The sequence below is a fragment of the Scyliorhinus torazame genome, chromosome 15, assembly GCF_047496885.1.
Source record: "Scyliorhinus torazame isolate Kashiwa2021f chromosome 15, sScyTor2.1, whole genome shotgun sequence".
NCBI lineage: Eukaryota > Metazoa > Chordata > Chondrichthyes > Carcharhiniformes > Scyliorhinidae > Scyliorhinus > Scyliorhinus torazame.
Window position 1 is genome coordinate 133,258,755 of NC_092721.1, and position 25,444 is coordinate 133,284,198.

A 25,444-nucleotide genomic window follows, 5' to 3' on the forward strand; every position below is an offset into this window, starting at 1 on the left:
TTTGCTTGGGTGGGGCCTTTCACAGTGCAAGTTTGATTGTATACCTCACCCTTCAGCTCCAAACTCCTTTACACTATAATTTGCTGGAAGTGCAAGCTGATGGTAACATGGTGATAGCAACGGTACACCCAGGACCTTAGAGAGCAATGGAACAGACAATCTATCTTTTTAACCAATTAAAATTAAGGAGGAAGAGGAAAAAAGATTGCTGGAGAAGGAAGTGTAGTGAATTTGAGTCAAAATTAGATAGAAGGGGAGTAAGTTTGGACAAAGAGAGAAATATAAAAATGACAGAAAATAAAAATGAAAATAATTAGCATCTAAAAATACCTATTTTAGAAATACTTGGTTGAGTGCAAGCAGCTGTCAGTTAAGATAGGTTTTACTCCTGATTCATGGAGGAGAATTAGATTACCAAATATTCCTGGATTTTCCCCACACCATCCTTTTTTGACAAGACTCCTGACACTTCTGTGATTGCCATGGCTCAGTTGGTAGCACTCTCACCTTGATGTCAGAGAGTTCTGGGTTCACAGACCACTCCAAGACTTGAGCACAAAAATTAAACTAGTGTAGCACTGAGGGAAGTGCTGTCATTCAGGTGAAACATCAGGCCTGTGTGCCTTTGAGGTGAATGCAAAAGGTCCTGTGGTGTATTTCAAAGAAGAGTAAGAGGAGTTATTTGTGGTCAACGCGTATCCCTCAATTAACATTGCAACACCAGATTATCTGGTCATTTTCACACTGCTGCTTCTGGGAGCTTGCTGTGTTTCCCACTTTTCCTATCACAGATTCACCTGTCATTGACAATATAGGTAGGATTAATGTCCAGACTGTCCTTGTGGAGATGAATTCCTATCTTCACACAGAGGAGACCCTCCATTGTTTTGTGCAGCACTACCATCATGCTAACTGGGATAGCTTGAGAAGAGATAAAACAGCTTGAAACTGGGTATCCATGAGGCGCTGTGGGCCAACAGCAGCATCAGAATTGCAAATAACCGCAATCTGGAACCTCTTGGCCCAGCACACTCCCACTCTATCATTACTACCAAGACGGAGGTTCAATTTTGGTTTAACAAGGAGCGCAGGAGATCATGCCAAGAGCAGCACCAGACAAACCTAAAGTCGAGACGCCAACTTAATAAAACAATAACAATTAGCTTCAAGCATACGAAACAGTAAAAGCTGAGTGAGATAAACACAGCTAAGCAAACCCATAAACAACTAATCAGATCAAAGCTCTGCAGTCCTGTCACCACCAGTCCGACAATTAAGCAGCTAGCCAGAAGAGAAAGCTCCACAAATATCCCCATCCACAATGGTGGGGGAGCCCAACACATCAGTGCAAATACAAGGTGAAAGTATTTACATCCATCTTTAGCCAGAAGTGACAAATCCACCTTGGCCTTCTTCTGAAGTCCTTGCACTTACACAGAACTAACTGACTCACCAATGCTCAATTTGGGTTCTGTCAGGGTCGCTTGGTTCATGACCTCATTATCATAGAAGTTACAGTGCAGAAGGAGGCCATTCGGCCCATCGAGTCTGCACCGGCTCTTGGAAAGAGCACCCTACCCAAGGTCAACACCGCCACCCTATCCCCATAACCCAGTAACCCCACCCAACACTAAGGGCAATTTTGGACACTAAGGGCAATTTATCATGGCCAATCCACCTAGCCTGCACATCTTTGGACTGTGGGAGGAAACCGGAGCACCCGGAGGAAACCCACGCACACACGGGGAGGATGTGCAGACTCCGCACAGACAGTGACCCAAGCCGGAATCGAACCTGGGACCCTGGAGCTGTGAAGCAATTGTGCTATCCACAAGGCTACCGTGCTGCCCCTGGTCCAAAGATAGACAAAAGAGCTGAGCTCAAGAGGTCAGGTTAGAGCGACTGCCCGACATCAAGGCAATATTTGAACAAATCAAGAATCAAGATATCCAAGGAAAATTGAAGACAATGGGAATCAGAGGGAAAATTGTTGGAGTGATGACTAGCACAAAGGAAGATTATTGTGGTTGCTAAAGGCCAATTTGCTCAGTCCTGGGACATTACTGAAGGTGATCCTTTGGGTAGATTCCTAGGCCCAACCATCTTCAGATGCTTCATCAATAACTTCCCTTGCATCATAAGGTCAGAAATGAGGAAGTTTTCTGATGTTTGCACAATGTTCAGTATCATTTGCTGCTCCTCAAATACAGAAGCAGTCCATGTCCACATGCAACAAGGCCTGGGCAACATTCTGGCTTGATAATTGGCAAGTAACATTTGTGACATAAGTAATGTGATGAACGGTTACTGAAACACTGTACCCTTGTCATCATGTAAGGTGTTGTCCCCTTTAAGACCGGGCTTGGAACCCGGGGAACTCCGCCTCCAGCTCCGCCCATCTGTGAGCCGTATATAAGGGGCCGCCTTGTGGGCAGTGCAGCAGTTAGCACACGTCTCGGCTCCAGCCTAGTTCTTAGTTTATGAAAGCCTCCTTTACTGTTTACACTCTAAGCTTCGTTATTGAGGGTACCACAAGTAACATTTGTGCCAAGCAATGACCATCTCCAACAAGAGAAAATCTAACCATCTACCCTTGGCATTGGAATACTCTCCCCTTGCCTGGATGAGTGCACCTACAACACTCAATGTACTCAACACCATTCAGAACAAAGTAGCCACTTGATCAAAACTCCTTTCACCATTGTGAACAGTCACTCCCTCCACCACCACTGCACGGTAGTAGCAATATGTACCAACTACAAGATATCCTGCAGCAATGCACCAAACCTCCTTTGACAGCACCTTTGTGATCTTTACCACACAAGGGTAGCCGACAGACACCATCTTGTCTTGGAACTATATTGTCATTCTTTTACTGTCACTGGCTCAAAATCCTGGAAGTCTCTTCCTAACAGCACTGCGGGTGTACCTATACAAGGTGGACTGCAGCGAGTGATGATAGCAGCTCATCACCACCCTCTCAAGCACAATTAGAAATGGGAAATAAATGCTGTTCTTGCCAGCTATGCTCACATCCCATGAAAGAATTTAAAAAATTACAACAATGACATTACTTGAAAGAAATTGGCTTTGAGACGTTCAGTGGGTATGAAAAGGTGCTATATGAATGAAAGTTTACCCTTTCTGTCTAATACGTAATACTATGCAAAGGCCACAACAAAATATCACTCTGGGAGCATATAATGATATATTATAACAACAAAATACACTTTCCATTTGTTAAATACCATTTGCTCCCAGTGTAAATAGGAAAACCAAGTGTACATATATTAAACATCATTCAGACAGAGGAAAATATCTTTAAATCAGAACAAAAAGACTGGGAACAGTTCCTGTTTGTAAAATGAGAGTACATCAATCACCATTAGTCTCCATTTGTACAACAAAACTAATCAATCCAAAAAGATCCCCAGAAAAAGGTGGGATGGCCCTGTACAACCGTCACTAGGTGTCGGTTCTAACTGCCCCATGTGCTCACCTCAATCTAAGGGCAGTGCACCAACATCTTATCAATGTGCTCTCCTGAAAATGTCATGTTTGTCATGATATTCAAACACACATCACAACACACACATCATGATAGACAGACCAACAGACCAATTAGCACACATAACACGGCAGCCAATCACAGACAAGAGCAGACACAGAAGAAGACAAGAAACACGACACCTCCTGGTCGGTCCATCTGGAGACAGGACAAGGCCAGGACCTCATTAACAAGACACTCACACCACGTGCTGCGTACCAAGTCAGATGTGTAAATAACTAGTTGGAATAAAACTGCGTTGTACCAATCGCAACCGTGTTGGTTCGTCTGTACCTCAGAGCACCCAACACCACATGGTACCAGTGAGTGAATCGATACTTACCGGCAAATCTGCCATCCTGAGCCATGGACACCCACAACAAACCGCAGCCATTGCAAGTCGCTGGGAACCTGGGCACCAATTGGAAGCTCTTCAAGCAGCGATTCGAACTGTTCATGCGAGCCAGCGAAAAACAGGGCGCCTCAGACAAAACAAAGATTGCCATGCTCCTCACTACCGCAGGTCAGCACGCCATCGATGTATACAACTCCTTGGTGTTCGCGGAAGGCGAGAACAAATCTAAATATGACACGGTCCTCCTCAAGCTCGACCAGCACTTCAACGTTGAGGTCAATGAAAGCTTTGAGAGGTATATCTTTCAGCAGCGCCTACAAGGTAAGGATGAGCTCTTTCAGTCCTTCCTGACGCACCTCCGCATACTCGCGCAGTCCTGCGGTTACGGCACCACCTCAGAGTCCATGATCAGGGACTAGATCGTTTTTGGCGTTGCATCCAGTGGCCTACGCCAGCAGCTTCTAAAAATTAAAGGCCTGACCTTCGCATCTGCAGTTGAAGCCTGTGTCATGCATGAAAATGCGACCAGCCGCTATGCCCAATTTCAGGTGACCGAATCAGCACGGAGGGGGTCCCAAGCGATCGAATCGGCAAGCCAGGCCGCCCACGAGGCCGAACGCATCCAGGCAATCGAGTTTCTCCCAGCCCGCGGCCCGGAAGAGGGCGGCCATTTCGCGCGCTTTTTGAGGCCTCCCGCGTTTGTGCGCGCCAAAACCTACGGCAACACTGAGGGACGTGCTGCGCAGGCACGCCCGACGCAAGACCGAACTGCGCATGCGCAGTGGCGTAACGAACACCATGACATCATGACGTCCGGCAACTGTGGAGCTGCACATTTAAAAGGGCAATGTCCTGCAAAAACCCGACAATGCCTACGCTGTGGCAAGATGGGCCACTACGCTGCCTACTGTCGAGCGGCTCAACCTGGGAATCTTCCACATCTCCGACAACCTCGCAGACACGTGCGGACCATCCAGCCTCCACATCACGACATCCAAACCGACGACACAGATGACCAAGACGCCTTCCGGGTTGCGGTCATTGATGTGAACTGGGTCAACACCATCAATCCGGCCGATGAATGGAGTGCCACCCTGACGGTCAACCGATCGCCGATCACTTTCCGCCTGGACACTGGTGCCTCCGCCAACCTCATAGCATGGTCAGCATTCTATGCCATGAAGGTCAGACCACCAATCCAGCCATCCCGGTGCAAGATGGTCGACTACAACGGGAACGTTATCCCGGTCATGGGATCCTGCCAGCTCCAGGTGACACACAAAACACACACGGCCACACTCTCGTTCGAGATAGTTGGCTCATCGAAGGACTCCCTGCTGGGCGCACAGGCATGTAAGGCTCTCCACCTTGTGCAACGAATTCTCTCTCTCTCTCCAGACGGCACGTCTGACTTCCTGGATGCAGAGTTCAACGCACAGCTCCAATCGCTACTCGCCCACAAACAGGAGGCATTCGAAGGCATGGGAACACTGCCATACACCTACCGAATTCGCCTCAAACGGGACCCCATCCCGGTCGTTCACGCACCTCGCAGGGTTCCTGCGCCACTTAAAGACCGCCTCCAGCTGCAGGATCTCCAGGAACAAGGGGTCCTATCCAGGGTCACGGAGCCCACGCCATGGGTCAGCTCCATGGTGTGTGTCAAGCAGCCCTCTGGCGAGCTCCGCATCTGTATAGACCCCAAAGACCTCAATAATAACATTATGCGGGAACATTATCCCATACCCAAACGGGAGGAGATCACCAGTGAAATGGCCCAAGCGAAGATATTCACGAAACTGGATGCTTCTAAAGGATTTTGGCAGATCCAACTGGACCCGTCCAGCCAAAAGCTATGTACCTTCAACACCCCTTTCGGCAGATTCTGCTACAACCTGATGCCATTTGGCATCATCTCGGCATCCGAGGTCTTCCACAGAATCATGAATCATGCAGATGATGGAGGGCATCGAAGGGGTGCGCGTATACGTGGACGATGTCATCATCTGGTCCACCACACCGCAGGAGCACATACATCGTCTCCAACGCGTTTTTGTCCGCATACGGGAAAACGGCCTGCGCCTCAACCGAGCCAAGTGCGCCTTTGGCCAGACCGAATTGAAGTTCCTGGGTGACCATATCTCCCGGTCAGGGGTCCGTCCGGATGCAGACAAGGTGAGCGCCATCACAGCCATGCCGCAGCCGGCCGACAAGAAGGCTGTCCTACGCTTCCTTGGCATGGTCAACTTCCTCGGGAAATTCATTCCCAACCTTGCCTCCCACACAACGACTCTGCGCCACCTCGTCAAAAAATCTACAGAGTTCCAGTGGCAACACACACACCAGCTGGAATGGGAGGAGCTCAAACGCAAACTCACCACGGCACCAATGTTGCCGTTCTTCGACACGTCTTGTCCCACCAAAATCTCAACTGATGCCAGCCAATCCGACATTGGAGCAGTGCTCCTGCAGAGGGATGACACGTCATCATGGGCCCCGGTTGCCTATGCATCGCGGGCCATGACCCCCACAGAGCAGCGCTACCCGAAAAAGAATGCCTGGGCTTGCTAACCGGTTTAGACAAGTTCCACGATTACGTCTATGGTCTTCCACGGTTCACGATCGAAACTGACCACCGCCCCCTGGACAGCATAATAAACAAGGACCTGAACGAGATGACCCCTCGCCTCCAGCGCATCCTACTTAAACTCAGGAGGTACGACTTCTAACTGGTCTACACACCAGGGAAGGACCTCATCGTGGCGGATGCCCTATCCAGAGCAGTGAGCACGCCGCCAGATGCGGAGGGGTTCGTATGTCAGGTCGAGGCACAGGTGGCCTTGACAGCGGCAAATCTGCCGGCTGACGACTCCAGTCTGGCCTGCATCCGCCGAGAGACAGCGGCCGACCCCCTTTTACAGCGAGTGATGCGCCACATGACGGGAGGATGGCTCAAAGGGCAGTGCCCGCAGTTCTATAATGTACGAGACGACCTAGCCATCATTGATGGGATCCTTCTGAAGCTGGACCGGATTGTGATTCCGCACAGTATGCGCCAGCTGGTTCTCGATCAAATACACGAAGGCCACTTGGGGGTCGAGAAGTGCAGACGGAGGGCCCGAGATACACTGGCCGGGCATCAGTGACGATATTGCCAACATGGTGATCAACTGTACAACCTGACAAAGGTTTCAGCCGGCGCAACCTCCTGAGACGCTTCTGCCCCATGAGCTGGTGACGTCCCCCTGGGCGAAGGTGGGTGTCGACCTATTTCACGCGCTTGGCATGGACTATGTTATCATAGTGGACCACTTCTCCAATTACCCAGAAGTCATACGCCTGCACGATCCCACGTCGTCTGCTGTCATCAGGGCCTGTAAAGACACCTTTGCTCGCCACGGCATTCCGATGACTGTCATGTCGGACAATGGGCCTTGTTTTGCCAGCCATGAATGGTCGTCCTTTGCGGCCTCATATGGCTTCACACACGTGACGTCCAGCCCTCTGCATCCCCAGTCCAATGGAAAGGCGGAGAAGGGCGTTCACATTGCCAAGCGGCTCCTCTGCAAGGCTGCTGCTGCCGGATCGGACTTCTACCTCGCCCTGCTGGCCTATTGCTCGGCCCCACTAGCCACGGGTCTCTCGCCAGCACAGCTGCTGATGGGTCGCGCCCTCAGAACCACTGTGCCTTCCATCCTGGCACCAACAATAGACCATGCTCCGGTACTGCATAGGATGCAACTGCAGCGCGATCGCCAGAAGAGATCGTACGACACAAGGGCAACTGATCTTCCCTCCCTGGCCCCTGGAGACAACGTCCGCATTCACCTACCAGACGGTGGCTGGTCAGCACCTGCCGAAGTTCTCCGACGCGTGGCTCCCCGCTCGTTCCTGGTACGCATGCCGGATGGATCCGTGCGTAGGCGCAATCGCCGAGCCCTTCGCCTACTTCCACGCTCGCAACGGAACCATACACAGACGCCGTGTCCTCCACTGGTTCCTGATAGCGACTTCGTGGAGCTGCCATATACCATCCCCCTTCTGTCGCCGCCCATGGCCAGGCTCGCACCTCAGCCGGTGGTTCTCGACCCACCCTTGAGGCGGTTAACCCGAATTCGTCGCCCACCTACTAGACTGGACTTATGAGACTGTTCACACGTCAAATTTTAGCAACTACTGTATTGTAACATGTCACTGTTTTATCGTTCCAGGCCTCGTTTGATCGGTCCATATTTCAACGTTCTTCTTCTTTTGTTATGGTACAACCTCGTTAGCATGTCACACCTGACATCGCCCCTTGTATATAGTTACGCCACATGTACATGGTGTAAATATCACACACACACACCTTTAGCTGCACTCAGGACACATTTATATTTATATCCACGTAGGCACATAATCTTGTAAAAAAGAGGGGATGTCATGATATTCAAACACATATCACAACACACACATCATGATAGACAGACCAACAGACCAATTAGCACACATAACACGACAGCCAATCACAGACAAGAGCAGACACAGTATAAGACAAGAACCACGACACCTCCTGGTCGGTCCATCTGGGGACAGGACAAGGCCAGGACCTCATTAACAAGCCACTTACACAGTCACCACGTGCTGAGTACCAAGTCAGATGTGTAAATAACTAGTTGGAATAAAACTGCGTTGTACCAATCGCAACCGTGTTGGTTCGTCTGTACCTCAGAGCACCCAACACCACAATGTTGAATATATATAAATCTACTGTATCCATGTGAAATCCAAACAATTTTTCTCTTTTACAAAAAACTACACCTTAACCATTAATATATTAGCTGACAGTCAACTAATATATTAATTAACATTTAATACTTTCTGACATTATTTTCACAAGGATCTTCAGTGAAAAAAACAGTGAAAACTATAAAAAGCTCATGGTCAGTCTTAAGTTCCAATAGCTTTACTTGTCCCTGTAGATGTACACCCCAATAAATTGTCAATCTACATCATGTAGCTCACATGCTTTAAATTACAAAATTAAAGTCTCATTTCACAGAAATAATTGACAACTAAAAAATAATTGGTCTTAGCATCATGAATGAATGCTAAGAATGCTTAAGATTGCTGTACAAGCTGAAGTGGATGAACATGAAATATGGATCATCTAGAATAACATACTGCCAAACTCCAAGATTATCTCTTATTAGTTAGTAAAATAAATCCAAATATTATCACTTGTCAAATCTTATTGTCTGTTATTTCCATCTGTCCACCATTGTCTATGAAACTCAAAACAATTCACAATCAGTCTGCAGTATGTTCCAAATAGGTGACACATCTCCGGTTTAAATGTGATGAAGGAAAATTGTTCCACTCTTCACAATATTACTTCAAATTCTCAATGTGTTACTCCCTTATAAGGTAGGCAATGTTGCCATAGTCCTAGGTGACCATAGGCTGCTTTCCCATTTGAGGGGGAGAGCTGACTGGTGGCGGCTTAACCTGAGGATCGCCACACCTCAGGCAAGGGGCAAGGTTGAGAAGGCGCGCCTTCATGAATAACTTCAGCCGGTAAGGGAATTAAACCCACGCTGCTGGTCTTGTACTCCCTTAGACATAAGCAACGGCAGCCCTCAGTAAACTGCAGTGAAAAGCACCTAACAGTACAATGTAAATTGTAAGATTATAAATCAGTCATGTGTATCAGAATGGCCTGGTGCAAGTACCCAAGGCATGCAAACAGAGAAGGAATTACGACAGACTGATTGTGCAGAGAATACATCTGGCTGGAAGACAGTTAAAAACTATTTTAAAAAGAACCACCTCGGCATAAAGTTTTGTTAAACCCCATATTTGAATCTACTGAATAACTTTTTGTTAAATTACAGCATTTGTTCACAGGGGTCTGTCATACATTGCTCTCACCGTCAAGAAAACATAAACACTTGTAAGTAATGGTTAAGTTTGGATTTACTATCCTGATTCTGGAGTGGATTGCAACAAAACAACATGCCTCAGATCATTTTTGTTTGTAACACACCAAAATCAATGCATTACACTGCAGTCTGCCACTGATGCAAGTTTAAAATGGACAGCGAATTTGCTAATATCTGTTTTGTACTAAGGTCCAAGACTAATTTCATCCAGAGGAAATGATTCACTAATTTAGAAAAAAGAAAACTACTGGCTTCAGCAACAATTTGCAAAGCAAACAATTTGCTTTGGGAATAAAGATTGAGGTGATTATGCTGTGTGGTAGACTCAACTTTCACAGTTTATTAAAAATATTCAGCTGAGATACAAAACACGTATCAAATATTTACTAATTAATGTGACATCCTTGCATCCCTTAAAATATTAATGGAGCTATCCCAGTAGGTAGCTCCACAATCCTAGACGAAATGGATCAGAAAGGTTCCAGTTTTGAGAGATACACAGAGAGAGAGAGAAAGCCAGAGGGAGGGGAATTTAGTTCTCCTAATGCAGGTCCCAATAGCAGATCTGGAAATGGGCAGAACTCTCGCTCACAGCAGGAACAGCTGGCTGACCACGACTATGCAGCAGCCAGCCAATAAAATCTGCAGAGGAGTGGGGCAAAGTCAATGACACAGCCGGGATGCACAGGAAGCCGTTGGTGGGGTTGTAGATCCGGATACTTTTTAAGAGGCATCTGAACATGCAGTCAGCACCTACCGAATCGGTGTGGCAGTGGCTGACAGGAACCCCAAGAGCATCATCTCAACCTCAGCCTTCCTCGGTACTACTGACTGCAGGAACATCATCTTGACCTCCACGCTCAGCCGTCAAAACCAGACAATTCATGGCCCCTCAGATCAGCAATGCCTACCCTACAGGCTCTCCTTCAGGTTGTCCAGGAACAGTAAGAACACCTGACCAATGAAGACTGGGCAGAGATTGCAGCAGAAATCAGCAGCCACAGAGAATGAGAAAGGAACAGATGATGGATTAATTGGCACAGGTTGAAACATGCTGGATGCCCCCTGAATGGTATGATTTTGCAGATCTTTGGGCTCATTTTCAAATGGAAGGTGTTGGAACACATGGTCCATTACTTGCCTTCATGTGCAAGGCTTTGGTAGGTAGCATGGCAAGTTTGCCCAATGGTTATCTGTGCTGCCGGATGTCAATAAGCCACTGTGGAGATTTCATTTACCATATAATAGGCAAAAGAGGAGCAATTTGCATGAATGATAAACATTTCTGAGGTTATCCAACAATACACATATTGGTCTCCACACTACGGGAAGTAAAATGGTTAATAGGAAGCAAAGCAGCAGGTTAGCACGTGGGAAGGTGGGTACAACTACATGGAAAGTTATGACAAAAGATAAAAAGAATAAGAACTCAGGAGATGTTATTAATGGAGATGTATTAAAAGGTACTAAAAAAAGGTACTAAAACTAGCATAAAGGCACTGTATTATTCCTTGCGTCTGAAGAAAACTCGTAGTCTTACAGTTGAAGTAGATGCTTTATTGTGTGAGTTTGTTCTCTCTCCAGCGCTTATACTAGATGATACATCTGAACTGTCTGTGTCCTGTGAAGAGTGCCCCTCGACTTCCTGTTTGTATATTATATACACCTCTAGTGCTCCCTCTAGTGGTTACTTAGTTGTAGTGTATTTACATTAACCCCTTGTGTATATACAGTGATGCATATCACTACATCCCCCTTTTTTCTTTTTACATATTTTCTGTACTTTGTTAAAGAAAATTGTACAAAACAGGTAGATGAATGATGATATGTACAAGTTGTGATGATATTGATGATTATACAAAGCCAATTAATATTTGAGTCCCAATCTTAATAAAAACATTTATGAGTCCAACTTTATGAATTTATTCGGTTGAGTTTTTGTTTCTTCTGTTGTTGACGTGGTGATGTTGATATTGTAATTTCTTTGTGAATGCCGTCAGTGTTCTTGTGTTTAAGTAACCAATGAGTCATCACGAGGTGTTCGAGTGGTCGAACCACTGATGTTGACTGACATGTACTTTTTTCTGTGCTTGAGGTATCGATTTAGTGTGTCATCTGCCTTGAAAGCTGGTGCGCATGTTTGTTCTGGAGCAAATGTGAATTTGTGAGATTTGCTGTCATGTCATGGTATGTTTGTATTCTTGTCATTGTTTTGTGGTGTCCTGTTGCATTGTCCTTCATGTGCAGAGTTGTATCATGTGGTACAGGTCATTGTTTCATTGTTGTTGTTTCTGTCTTTGTTGTTCTTGTTGTTGTTTTTGTCGTGCTTGTTTTTCTGTTTTTGTTGTTTTCTTGTTGTTCTTGTTGTTTTTATCGTGCTTGTCATTGCTGTTGTTGTCTTTGTTATGCTTCTTGTTGTTTTTGTTGTTGTTCTTGTAGTTTTTGTTGTTCTTTTTGTGCTTCTTGTTGTTTTTGTTGTTGCTGTTGTTGTTCTTGTTTATGTTGTGCTTCTTGTGTTTTTTTGTTGTTCTTGTTGTGCTCAATGACTGTTCCGTTTGGATAATTTGAGTAATTCTGAAAGTTATTGGTGTCAGTGTCTTTTGTGGTATCTGATGTTTCATTGAGCGTTTCTTTTTGAGGATTGTGAGAATGCTCTGATGTTGCATTGATCTTGGTGCTCCTCTTCTGGAGTCATTTCTGGTTCATTTGAATCATCTTTGGTTTCTTGGTGCTCCTGTTCTGGAGTCAAAATCTTCAAGATTTAATTTTCTTGTGGGTAGTTTAGAGTAGATGAGGTTTCAATTGACGTGGTCTCACTGGACTCATGAATAGTTTTACTTTGATTGTTGAGTGCTTCTGTACAGACGAGCTGAGATCTGTCAATCTCGCTGTGATCTTGCACATCTTGTATGTTGATCGCGATCACATTTTCACTGTTCTCACATAACAGTGGGTAGACATTCATTGACTTCTTGTTGATTAAATGAGCTGGGTAGACTTTCATAGTCTTTTTTTGGTTGCTCAGATAAGGTGTATAGACTTCATGGTTTTCTTTGTGCATGGTTGGCGCTCTGGAGTCTTTAATTGCTTCCATTATGGAGTCTGTCAATGAGCTCTCTGTGAAGACTTGCATCACTCTCTCTGTGGAGTCTTCTATCGCTTTCTATGTGGAGTGGTGCAGTGTTCTCTCTGAGGAGTCAATCTGTGCTCTCTCAACGGAGTCGGTCAGTACTCTCTGTGTGGCGTTGTTTCCTTCTTCTGTAATGAATGCAAGCCTACTGTCTTTGTTAAAAAGGGTTTTTGATTTATGGATGTTGTTAGGAAAGTTATTAAGGGTTACCTATAGAGTATTGTATCTGTGGGGATTATCAGTGTTGGTAGTTGATAAGATGTTTACTGTGTGTTTATAAAATGTTATCTGAATTCATAGAATAAACATTGTTTTTGTTTAAACATACTTTAGATCTCTGTTGCATCACACCTGTAAAGTGGGCCCTTGTGCTCCCCATAACCAAAATCTATTAAAAGTTGTGGGTCAGGTGAACTCCATGATATACTTTGATGATCTCTAAACCCTGGCCCATAAAAGGACCTAGAATCGATCATTATCACCAAGTAAATAGTGTTGGGCAAACTAATGGGGTTATAGGTAGACAATCTCCTGGTCCTGATGGAATTCATCCCAAGGTACTAAAGGAGTTGGTGGGGGAAATAGCAAATACGCTTGTGGTAATTTACCAAAATTCGCTGTACTCTGGAGCAGTTCCGGTAGATTGGAAAACAGCAAATGTGACGCCACTGTTTAAAAAAGGAGGTAGCTAAAAGGCCAGTTAGACAATAGGCCAGTTAGCTTAACTTCTGCAGTGGAGAAAATACTTGAATTTATCATTAAGGAAGAAATAGCGAGACATCTGGATAGAAATTGATCCATTGGGCAGAAGCAGCATGGGTTCATGAAAGGCAGGTCATGTTTGACTAATTTAATGGAAGTCTTTGAGGACATTACGTGCGCGGTGGGCAATGGGGAACCGGTGATGTGTTGTATCTGGATTTCCAAAAGACATTTGACTAGGTGCCGCACAAAAGGCTGCTGCATAAGGTAAAGGCGCATTGCGTTACGGGTAATGTGTTAGCATGGATAGAGGATTGGTTAACTGACAGAAAGCAAAGAGTGGGGATAAATGGGTGTTTTACAGTTCAACAATCAGTGGCTAGTGGTGTGCCTCAGGGATCAGTGTTGGGCCCGCAATTGTTTACAATTTACATAGGTGACCTTGAGTTGGCGACCAAGTGTAATGTGTCAAAGTTCACTGATGACACTAAGATGAATGGTAGAGCCAAGTGTGCAGGGGACACTGAAAGTCTGCAGAGGGATATAGATAGTTTAACTGAGTGGGCAAGAGTCTGGCAGACGGAGTCCAAAGTTGATAAATGTGAGGTCATCAAATTTGGTATGTAAAACAGCAAAATGGACTATTATCTAAATGGTAAAAAATTGCAGCATGCTGCTGTGCAGAAGGACCTGGGTGTCCTTGTGCATGAATCGCAAAACGTTTGCAGGTGCAGCAAGTAATTAAGGCGGCAAATGGAATTTTGATCTTCGTTGCTGGAGGGATGGAGTTTAAAAGCAGGGAGGTTATGTTTCAGCTGTATAGGGTGCTGGTGAGGCCACACCTGGAGAACTGTGTAACAAATAACATTAGACTTTGTTTTACAACAAAACTATTTATCACTAACACTACTCTCAAGGATAACTATAATGTCTAAGATTAGATTGGAAATAATGGTCTAACACTAACTTACACTAAGCTACTACAGAGCTACTCTAATATGCGACTGCTATCAACTCCTTACTAACACCTTCTTATGGAACACATGGGGCGGGATTCTCCGCTGGCGGGATGCTCCGTTTTTGCCGGCGCCAGGGGGTTTCCCGACGGCGTGGGGCTACCCCACAATGGGAAACCCCATTGACCGGCCGGCGTAACGGAGAATCCCGCCGGCGGGTCGGGACAGAAATGTGGCGCGGCGGGGCAAAGAATCCAGCCCATGCTGCGCCCAGGTCACATGCTTGCATACTCACACCGCCTGCTGGTCAAATGCTAGAACTACAACAGTAAAACATATAACTTAATTCACATACAGATGATGATGATCTCATATTATATACAGATCATAGTCTGGCTATCATCACATCCCCCTTTCTTTCAAAATAATTTTGAATCATAATCATGTACATTCAAACTATGCACATATACATTGAGTTTAGTCATGTAAAACTACATGCATGCAAACGTGACTGTTCATCAGGTCAATCGATCAGGCTTCCGACTGATTCTGCTGCTGGACAGCCTTTGTTGCCTGAAGTGTTTTTTTCCCTGTGTTTGTTGTATTGAAATATGTGTTGACTTCTTGTTTTCTTTGCTCTATTTTGCTTCTTGAAAGATCTGTTGCTGAAACATGAAGAACTCGTGTTCTTTTCTGATTTCTATCTCAAGACAGGCTTGGTATCTATCCGCACCTTGATCTATATTTTTCTTGAGCGTGAACTGGTCTAGCTGTGAGACCTAATTTGCTGAGGTTTCACGGAGTTTGGTTAGGTTTGCCAGCAACCTCTGTACATCTTCAATTAAATGTATTATCTCACGGTCCTTTGCTGCCAGATCCACTTCCTGACTTGATCGTGATAACACTTCGATAGCTTGTTCCATACCAGAAGGTTTCTGGATCTGGGTAGCCAGCTGCAGGGATTTATTAGTTGAGGAAAGTTGTTCACATAACGTCTCCGTCTCTCTTTGAACCACCTCTGCCCTCTGACTGGCTTTTTCCAGACCTGTCCTGATAACTTCAAGTTCATCCGCTTTGGCTGTTAATTGTGCATCATACTTTGCTTTTAAATCACATAACTCAGTCTGAGATGATTCCGGGGCTGTCTGTAACACTTGAACCTTGTGATCAGCCGCCTCAATTTTGGAGGCCAAAAATGTTTGAGCTTCCTGCATCTTCCTTTCCTTTTCCGCGAAGTCATTCCATAATTTCTGCTCTTTCCGAAGAGCAAAGCTTTCGGCTTGGCTACTCAAGGTCTGCTCATACTCGTTAATTTTTTGCTTTTGTTCTTACTTCCTGATTCTTGACTTCTGCAAACTTGTTGTATTCTTCAAATGTGTCTCGCGGTTTCTGATTCTCAGTTTCTATATCTTGTATACGCTGGACTTTGAGCTGGAGCTGCTGTCCTAGATCTAATGCTGGAACGGGATCACTGAGGTCACTGCTGGCGATCTGCAGAGTTGCATTTTCAGATTGCAATGAGCGGTTCTTCTCCAGCAGAAGTACCTCCAGGGTTTTGGATGTGTCCTGTGATCCAGATCCTTCTGATGCGACACCTTCCATCGACTTCAGGATACTCAGTTCTCTTTTAACCTCTTTATGGTCAGACTGCCCGTTCAACTTTTCCTCTCGTTGCTGGAGTGTGCTGTTCTTTGCACTGAGCTGCTGTTTTTTGGTTTCTCTGAGATTATTCGTCACCACTTACAGCTCTGGCGTTTTCTTGCAGGCAGGTTTCCAGATGTCCTGTCTTTCTATTTAGCTTCCCTTCTGGATGTTCCGTTGCTTGATTTTCTGATGCAATTCACCTATCTGTTTGCAGTTTCTGCAGTTTAAACACAGTATTTCAGTTGTTGTCTTCACTTGCTTCAAATGCTTTTTTTGACAGAGTAAGTTTGTTCTCCAATTCAAGGCAATTCCCTTTCATGTAGCTTCTCTCTCTCTCTCTCTCTCGCTCTCTCTCTCGACTCAAATCTGTGCTGAAGAGAAATTTATCTTTGTGATGACTGGTTTGTGACTTGCCGATCCTTCTCAATAAGCTGTTTCTGGTGTACTATTTCTGCTTCTTGAAACTGAGAGACAAGTTGCAGGGTTTCTAGTACCCTCTTCTCCTCCTATAGCACAGCTTGTGTCCTCTCCAGTTCCTTCATTTCTAGCTCATGTTGCTGTTTCAATTCCAAAAGTTCATTATTGTCTTTCGTGGGGCCACGGTATGCTACACTGTGCCTGTTGTTTTTGTTTTCGCTCAAGATCGGTGCTTTTCGGTTCATTTGATTTCTATCCATGCTTTTCAAACTCTTGTTTTACCTGCTCTTCAAACCATTCATTCTTGTTTTCTATTGTGCTGGCACGACATTTCCGTTCGATATTTGGCAAGCAGCCATTGACATCACCGTCGAGGAGACATTTGTCTCCAGAACCTGTAGTCATCTTCTGAAGCAGACTTCAGCTTTATTTTGAAGACTTTGTTTCTGTCGACTTCTGACTTGGTATTTATGCGTTGTTTCACACTCTCGAGGGCAGCTGTATCTTCGAGGTCCACCAGCCTTTCAGTAGACTTTTATTTGTAATTCGCTGTGTGCAGAGCTGTGGACTGAGTCTTGGAGTCTGTACTGACTTTGCATTTATGGCTGCCGTGTGCGCCATCGGTATATAGTCAGTGTCTGTATCATCAGTGTCTGCAAATTCGATGTCTGTATCACATAATCGCTGTACTAGCTGCAGTGACTCACATGATGCTGCGCCTAGCAATAATCGCTTGTCTGTTTCAACAATTGCAAATTTAACTGTGAATAATTGTGCATTCACTTCGACCTGCAGGTTACATGTTCCCAACGTCCTGATCGGTGTGCCGTGGTAGTTGGTGAGATAGCAATCTTTATCCTCTATTCATGGTTGAATCCACATCTTCAGCAGGTCTACTTCATTGATTAAATTCACTCTGGCACCTGTGTCCAGTTTGATGTTTGTTCTGGTTTTTTTTAAAAAATATTTTATTGAAAATTTTTGGCCAACCATCACAGTATATTGTGTATCCTTTACACAGTAATATAACAATATAAATAACAATGGCCAGTTTTATAAACAAGAAATAAATAATATATAAACAAAAACAAAAACAAAACTAAATGGCAACTGCCTTGTCCCAGATAAATATTCTCCAAAAATATGTTTTAACAGTCCAACATACAATTATCTATAACAACAACCTATACATATTATACTTATATATTAACATCCCTGAGAATCCCTCTGGTTCCTCCCCCCCCCCCCCCCCCTGGGCTGCTGCTGCTGTCTTCTTCTTTTCCATTCCCTCTATCTTTCTGTGAGGTATTCGACGAACGGTTGCCACCGCCTGGTGAACCCTTGAGCCGATCCCCTTAGGACGAACTTAATCCGTTCCAGCATTATAAACCCTGCCATGTCATTTATCCAGGTCTCCACACCGGGGGGCTTGGTTTCCTTCCACATCAACAGTATCCTGCGCCGGGCTACTAGGGACGCAAGAGCCAAAACATCAGCCTCTCTCGCCTCCTGCACTCCCGGCTCTTCTGCAACCCCAAATATAGCCAACCCCCAGCTTGGTTCGACCTGGACCCCCACTACCTTCGAAAGCACCTTTGTCACCCCCACCCAAAACCCCTGTAGTGCCGGACATGACCAGAACATGTGGGTGTGATTCGCTGGGCTTTTCGAGCATCTCGCACACCTATCCTCCACTCCAAAAAATTTGCTAAGCCGTGTTCCAGTCATATGCGCCCTGTGTAACACCTTAAATTGTATCAGGCTTAGCCTGGCACACGAGGACGATGAGTTTACCCTACTTAGGGCATCAGCCCACAGCCCCTCCTCAATCTCCTCCCCCAGCTCTTCTTCCCATTTCCCTTTCAGCTCGTCTACCATAATCTCCCCCTCGTCTCTCATCTCCCTATATATGTCTGACACCTTACCGTCCCCCACCCATGTCTTTGAGATCACTCTGTCCTGCACCTCCAGCGTCGGGAGCTGCGGGAATTCCCTCACCTGTTGCCTCATAAAAGCCCTCAGTTGCATATACCGGAATGCATTCCCTTGGGGCAACCCATATTTTTCGGTCAGCGCTCCCAGACTTGCAAACGTCCCATCTACAAACAGATCTCTCAATTGTGTTACTCCTGCTCTTTGCCATGTTCCAAATCCCCCATCCATTCTCCCCGGAGCAAACCTATGATTATTTCTTATCGGGGACCACACCGAGGCTCCCGTCTTTCCCCTATGCCGTCTCCATTGCCCCCAAATTTTCAGAGTAGCCACCACCACCGGGCTTGTGGTGTATTTCTTCGGTGAGAACGGCAACGGCGCCGTCACCATGGCTTGTAGGCAAGTCCCCCTACAGGACGCCTTCTCCAATCTCTTCCACGCCGCTCCCTCCTCTTCTCCCATCCACTTACATACCATTGAGATGTTGGCGGCCCAGTAGTACTCACTCTGGCTCGGTAGCGCCAGCCCCCCCCTATCCCTACTACGCTGCAAAAATCCCTTCCTCACTCTCGGGGTCTTCCCGGCCCACACAAAACTCATAATACTCTTCTCAATCCTTTTGAAAAAAGTCTTTGTGATCACCACCGAGAGGCACTGAAACACAAAGAGGAATCTCGGGAGGACCACCATTTTAACCGCTTGTACCCTCCCTGCCAGTGACAGGGATACCATGTCCCATCTCTTGAAGTCCTCCTCCATCTGTTCCACCAACCACGTTAAGTTTAACCTATGCAATGTACCCCAATTCTTGGCTATCTGGATCCCCAAGTAGCAAAAGTCCCTTGTTACCTTCCTCAGCGGTAAGTCCTCTATTTCTCTGCTCTGCTCCCCTGGATGCACCACAAACAGCTCACTTTTCCCCATGTTCAGCTTATATCCTGAAAATTCTCCAAACTCCCCAAGTATCCGCATTATCTCTGGCATCCCCTCCGCCGGGTCCGCCACATACACCAATAAATCGTCCGCGTAAAGAGATACCCGGTGTTCCTCTCCTCCCCTGAGTACTCCCCTCCACTTCCTGGAACCCTTCAATGCTATTGCCAGGGGCTCAATCGCCAGTGCAAACAATAATAGGGACAGAGGACATCCCTGCCTCGTCCCTCTATGGAGCCGAAAATACGCAGACCCCCGTCCATTCGTGACCATGCTCGCCATCGGGGCCCTATACAGCAGCTGTACCCATCTAATATACTCATCTCCAAAGCCAAATCTCCTCAACACCTCCCACAAATAATCCCACTCCACTCTATCAAATGCTTTCTCGGCATCCATCGCCACCACTATCTCCGCTTCCCCCTCTGGTGGGGGCATCATCATTACCCCTAGCAGCCTCCGTATATTCGTATTCAGCTGTCTCCCCTTCACAAACCCAGTTTGGTCCTCATGGACTACCCCCGGGACACAATCCTCTATCCTCATTGCCATTACCTTGGCCAGAATCTTAGCGCCTACATTTAGGAGGGAAATAGGTCTATAGGACCCGCATTGCAGCGGGTCTTTTTCCTTCTTTAGGAGAAGCGATATCGTTGCCTCCGACATAGTCGGGGGCAGCTGTCCCCTTTCCTTCGCCTCATTAAAGGTTCTCATCAGTATCGGGGCAAGCAAGTCCACATATTTCCTATAAAATTCGACTGGAAATCCATCCGGTCCCGGAGCCTTCCCCGCCTGCATACTCCTAATTCCTTTCACTACTTCCTCTATCTCGATCTGTGCTCCCAGTCCCACCCTCTCCTGCTCCTCCACCTTAGGAAATTCCAGCCGGTCCAGGAAGCACATCATCCTCTCCTTCCCATCCAGGGGCCGAGCTTCGTATAATCTTTTATAGAATGCCTTGAACACTCCATTCACTCTCACCGCTCCCCGCTCTATCTCTCCTTCCTCATCCCTCACTCCCCCTATTTCCCTCGCTGCTCCCCTTTTCCTCAATTGATGGGCCAGCAACCTGCTCGCCTTCTCCCCATACTCATACTGTACACCCTGTGCCTTCCTCCACTGTGCTTCTGCAGTACCCGTTGTCAGCACGTCAAATTCTACGTGTAACCTTTGCCTTTCCCTGTACAGTCCCTCCTCCGGTGCCTCCGCATATTGCCTGTCCACCCTCAGAAGTTCTTGCATTAACCACTCCCGTTCCCTACTCTCCTGCTTTCCTTTATGTGCCCTGATTGATATCAGCTCCCCTCTAACCACTGCCTTCAGCGCCTCCCAGACCACTCCCACCTGGACCTCCCCATTATCATTGAGTTCCAAGTACTTTTCAATGCACCCCCTCACCCTTAGACACACCCCTTCATCTGCCATTAGTCCCATGTCCATTCTCCAGGGTGGACGCCCTTCTGTTTCCTCCCCTATCTCCAAGTCTACCCAATGTGGAGCGTGATCCGAAATGGCTATAGCCGTGTACTCCGTCCCCCTCACCTTCGGGATCAACGCCCTTCCCAAAACAAAAAAGTCTATTCGCGAATAAACTTTGTGGACATAGGAGAAAAACGAAAACTCCTTACTCCTAGGTCTGCTAAATCTCCACGGGTCTACTCCTCCCATCTGCTCCATAAAATCTTTAAGCACCTTGGCTGCAGCCGGCCTCCTTCCAGTCCTGGATCTCGACCTGTCCAGCCCTGGCTCCAGCACCATGTTTGTGCTGGTTTGATTAATTATGAGCAGAATCGTCCAATTATCCAAGAGGTTTGCTATTTCTTCTTCTATTTTTGTGTTTCGTTGTTCAGCGCCTTCATTGATCATGTCCACGAAAAAAGAACCTTCCAGCCCATCTGTTTCATCACTAAACTCAGCTTGCCTATTCAGGGCTGCACTTTGCATAATTGACGAACCACAAATTTTTTTAGCCTTGGTTATTACATTAACACTCTTAAGGTGCTGCGTTCTTGCAATCGACAGGCATTGCTGGGCAAAATGCTTTCTCTTGGAGCATCTGGCACATGTTTTGACATATTCAGGGCATTTTCTCGGGCCATGCATTTGATGCGACCATCAATTTACTCGAGACAACAGTAAAAGTAAACTGTGGCTTTAATCAACTTAGAACAGTGCCTGCCTGCGACTGACAGAATACTGTGCGCCGCCTACAGGTCAACTGCTCTTTATACCCCCCCCCCTCAAGGGGAGGAGCCATGGGCGGAGCCCATACATCTCCCAACATGTTCCCCTATGGCTGATGCCATACAATGGCCCATAGGTAGAGCCCACAAGGGCAACAACATAGCACAGGTGCAAATGCAAAGTCAAAGCATGGTACTGATACAGTGGTGGATTATTGGTATAATACATTCACCACATTCACCCGCTGTTAAAATAATGAAATCCGGTGGGGGTGACGGGTTCACAAGTTCAGCCGGTCCATCGCATGGATCGTGCGCTGTGATCGCCGAAGCTCTGGCGTTGCTGCTGGCCCACGTGTCGAGCTCATCCGTGCTGGCATTGGTAGTGGTGGCGCGGTGCGGGAGGGAGGGAGGGTCTCTTCTGGAGCTTCATTCCTGTGGACCGGTGAAGGGGGGATGGTGGGCGGGAGGGAGCGTGGGAGCCATATAGGGGCGGGGGCGCTGGTCATGGTAAGTTGGGCGGGATATAGTGGAGGGGTGGCAGTGGTGATAGTGGTGGTGGTAGTGGAACCGGCTGGCGCCAGGTCCCGGAGGGAGACCGTATCCTGTCGGCCATCGGGGTGTTCGATATAAGCGTACTGGAGGTTTGAGTGTAGGAGCTGGACCCTCTCTACCAGAGGATTGGCCTTCTGGCTCCTGACGTGTTTTCTGAGTAGGACTGGCCCCGGTGTCTTCAGCCAGGACGGAGGCAAAGCCCCTGAGGTGGATCCCCTAGGGAAAACAAATAGGCGGTCATGAGGGGTCTCATTTGTGGCCGTGCTAAGTAGGGAACAAATAGAGTGGAGCGCACCGGGGAGGACCTCCTGCCAGTGAGAAACTGGGAGATTCCTGGACCGTAGGGTCAGTAGGATGGTCTTCCAGACCGTCGCGTTTTCCCTCTCCACCTGCCCATTTCCCCTGGGTTTACAACAGGTAGTCCTGCTTGAGGTGATGCCCTTACCGAGCAGGTACTGACGCAGTTCGTCGCTCATGAACGACGAGCCCGGTCACTGTGGACATAATTGGGAAACCAAACAGGGTGAAGACACTATGTAGGGCTTTAATGACCGTGGACGTGGTCATATCGGGACAAGGAATTGCAAAGGGGCAGCAGGAGAACTCATCAATAATATTGAGGAAATATGTATTGCGGTTATTGGAGGGGAGGGGTCCTTTGAAATCGATACTGAGGCGCTCAAAGGGCCGGGATGCTTTTACCAGGTGGGCCTTATCTGGTCTGTAGAAGTGCGGTTTACACTCCGCACAGATCTGGTAGTCCCTGGTCAGAGTTCTGACCTCCTCAGTGGAGTAGGGCAGGTTGCGGGCCTTGATATAGTAGATAAGCCAGGAGACCCCTGGGTGGCAGAGGTCATCGTGGATAGCCTGTAGTCAGTCATCTTGCACGCTGGCGCATGTGCCGCGGGACAGGGCATCTGGGGGCTCGTTGAGCTTCCCAGGACGATATACTATATCATAGTTGTAGGTGGAGAGTTCGATCCCCCACCTCAAGATCTTATCATTCTTGATTTTGCCCCGCTGCGTATTGTCGAACATGAAGGCTACCGATTGTTGGTCGGTGACGAGGGTAAACCTACGACCAGCGAGGTAGTGCCTCCAGTGCCGGACGGCTTCCATGATGGCTTGGGTTTCTTTTTCGACCGAGGAGTGTTGAATTTCAGAAGTGGTGAGGGTGCATGAAAAAAAACGCTATCGGTCTGCCTGCTTGATTGAGGGTAGCAGCGAGAGCGACCTCTGATGCGTCGATCTCCACCTGGAAGTGGACGGACTCATCACCACGCACATCGCGGCTTTGGCGAAGTCCCCCTTGATGCAGCTGAAGGCCTGGCGGGCCTCAGTTGCCAGTGGAAAGATGGTGGCCTTGATTAGTGGGCGGGCTTTGTCCGCATAGTTGGGGACCCACTGGGCATAATATGAGAAGAACCTGAGGCACCTCTTCCGGGCCTTGGGGCAGTGAGGGAGGGGAAGTTGCAGGAGGAGGCGCATACGGTCAGGGTCGGGTCCTAGGACCCCGTTCTCCACAACGTGGCCGTGGATGGCTAGTCTGGTTGTGCGGAAAACGCATTTCTCCTTGTTGTACGTGAGATTGAGGGTTTGGGCAGTTTGGAGAAATCGGTGGAGGTTGGCGTCGTGGTCCTGCTGATCATGGTCACAGATGGTGACATTGTCCAAGTACGGAAATGTGGCCCGCAGCCCGTACTAATCCACCATTCGGTCCATTGTTTCTTTGAACACCGAAACCCCATTCGTGACATCAAAGGGGACCCGGAGGAAGTGGAAAAGGCAGCCGTCTGCCTCAAAAGCCATGTAGTAGTGGTCCTCCGGGCGGACTGGGAGCTGGTGGTATGCAGACTTCAGATCCACCGTGGAGAACACCCGTAGTGTGCGATCTGGTTTACCAAGTCTGCAATCCGGGGCAGGGGGTACGCATCAAGTTGCGTGTACCGGTTTATGGTTTGGCTGTAATCTACAACCATCCGGAACTTTTCCCCGGTCTTGACGACCACCACCTGAGCTCTCCAGGGGCTATTGCTGGCCTCGATGACTCCCTCCCGCAAGAGACGCAGGACTTCGGACCTGATAAAAGTCCTGTCCTGTATGCTATACCGCCTGCTTCTGGTGGCGACTGGTTTGCAGTCAGCGGTGAGGTTCGCGAAGAGTGAGGGAGGGTCGACCTTTAGGGTCGCGAGGCTGCATATGGTGAGTGGGGGCAGGGGCCCCCCGAACTTCAGGGTTAGGCTCCTGAGGTTGCATTGGAAATCTAGTCCCAATAGGAGTGGGACACAGAGTTCTGGGAGCACATATAATTTAAACTTTTCGTACTCTGTGCCCTGTATTGCTAGGGTTGCGGTAGTGCACCCTTGGATTTGCACCGAGTGCGACCCAGAGGCGAGGGAGACGGTTTGGTGCGCCGGGAAAATTGGGAGCGAGCAGCGTCTTACCAAGTCCGGGTGAATGAAGCTCTCTGTGCTCCCAGAGTCGAAGAGGCAAGGCGTCTCGTGCCCGTTAACCCGGACGGTCATCATGGAGCTCCAGAGGTGCTTGGGTCGCGACTGGTCCAGGGTGACCGCGCATGAGTTGCGGGTAGCCGGCGTGGTCGGAGGTGCTGGGGCGGCTCCGCGATGGCTGCCCATGTTGATCGTACGCGTCGAGCGGCGTAGCAGTTGACGGCCAAGATGGCGGCCCCTGTTGGTCGAGCGTGGCGGGCGGCGAGGAAGATGGCATGCAAGATGGCGGCCCCCATGGATTGCACGTGGCCGGCGGCATGGGGGAGGATGGCCTAGATGGCGGCCCCCGTGAGTCGCACGTGCTGTGAGGACTGGAAGCTGGCTGCTCCCACTGATAGCACGAGGCTGATGAGAGGGGCGGAGTCAGCAGACACGCTGCCACGCTGCGGGGTCTGTGGGCTTGTGAGTCTGAGGATCGGGCCTGTGAGTTAGAGTTCTTAGACCTGGCCAGGCAGACTTTAGCGAAATGTCCTTTTCTCCCACAGCTGCTGCAGTTTGCATTACGGGCCGAACAGTGCTGCTGGGGGTGTTGGGACTGGCCGCAGAAATAGCAGGGTAGCCCCCCATGATGGGCGGGCGGCCGTGCGGCACAGGCCTGGGGTAGTCTGTGGTCGGGGATCCACGAGGGGGCCGCATGGTCAGCCAGGAACACGGTA

At 47.8% G+C, this 25,444-nt stretch overlaps 1 protein-coding gene across 2 annotated transcripts in view; it reads right to left on the reverse strand.

Annotated features, from left to right (window-relative positions):
* The window catches only part of gucy1a2 (guanylate cyclase 1, soluble, alpha 2), a 379,990-nt gene that overhangs the window by 321,262 nt on the left and 33,284 nt on the right, over positions 1-25,444 (reverse strand). The window lies entirely within an intron of this gene.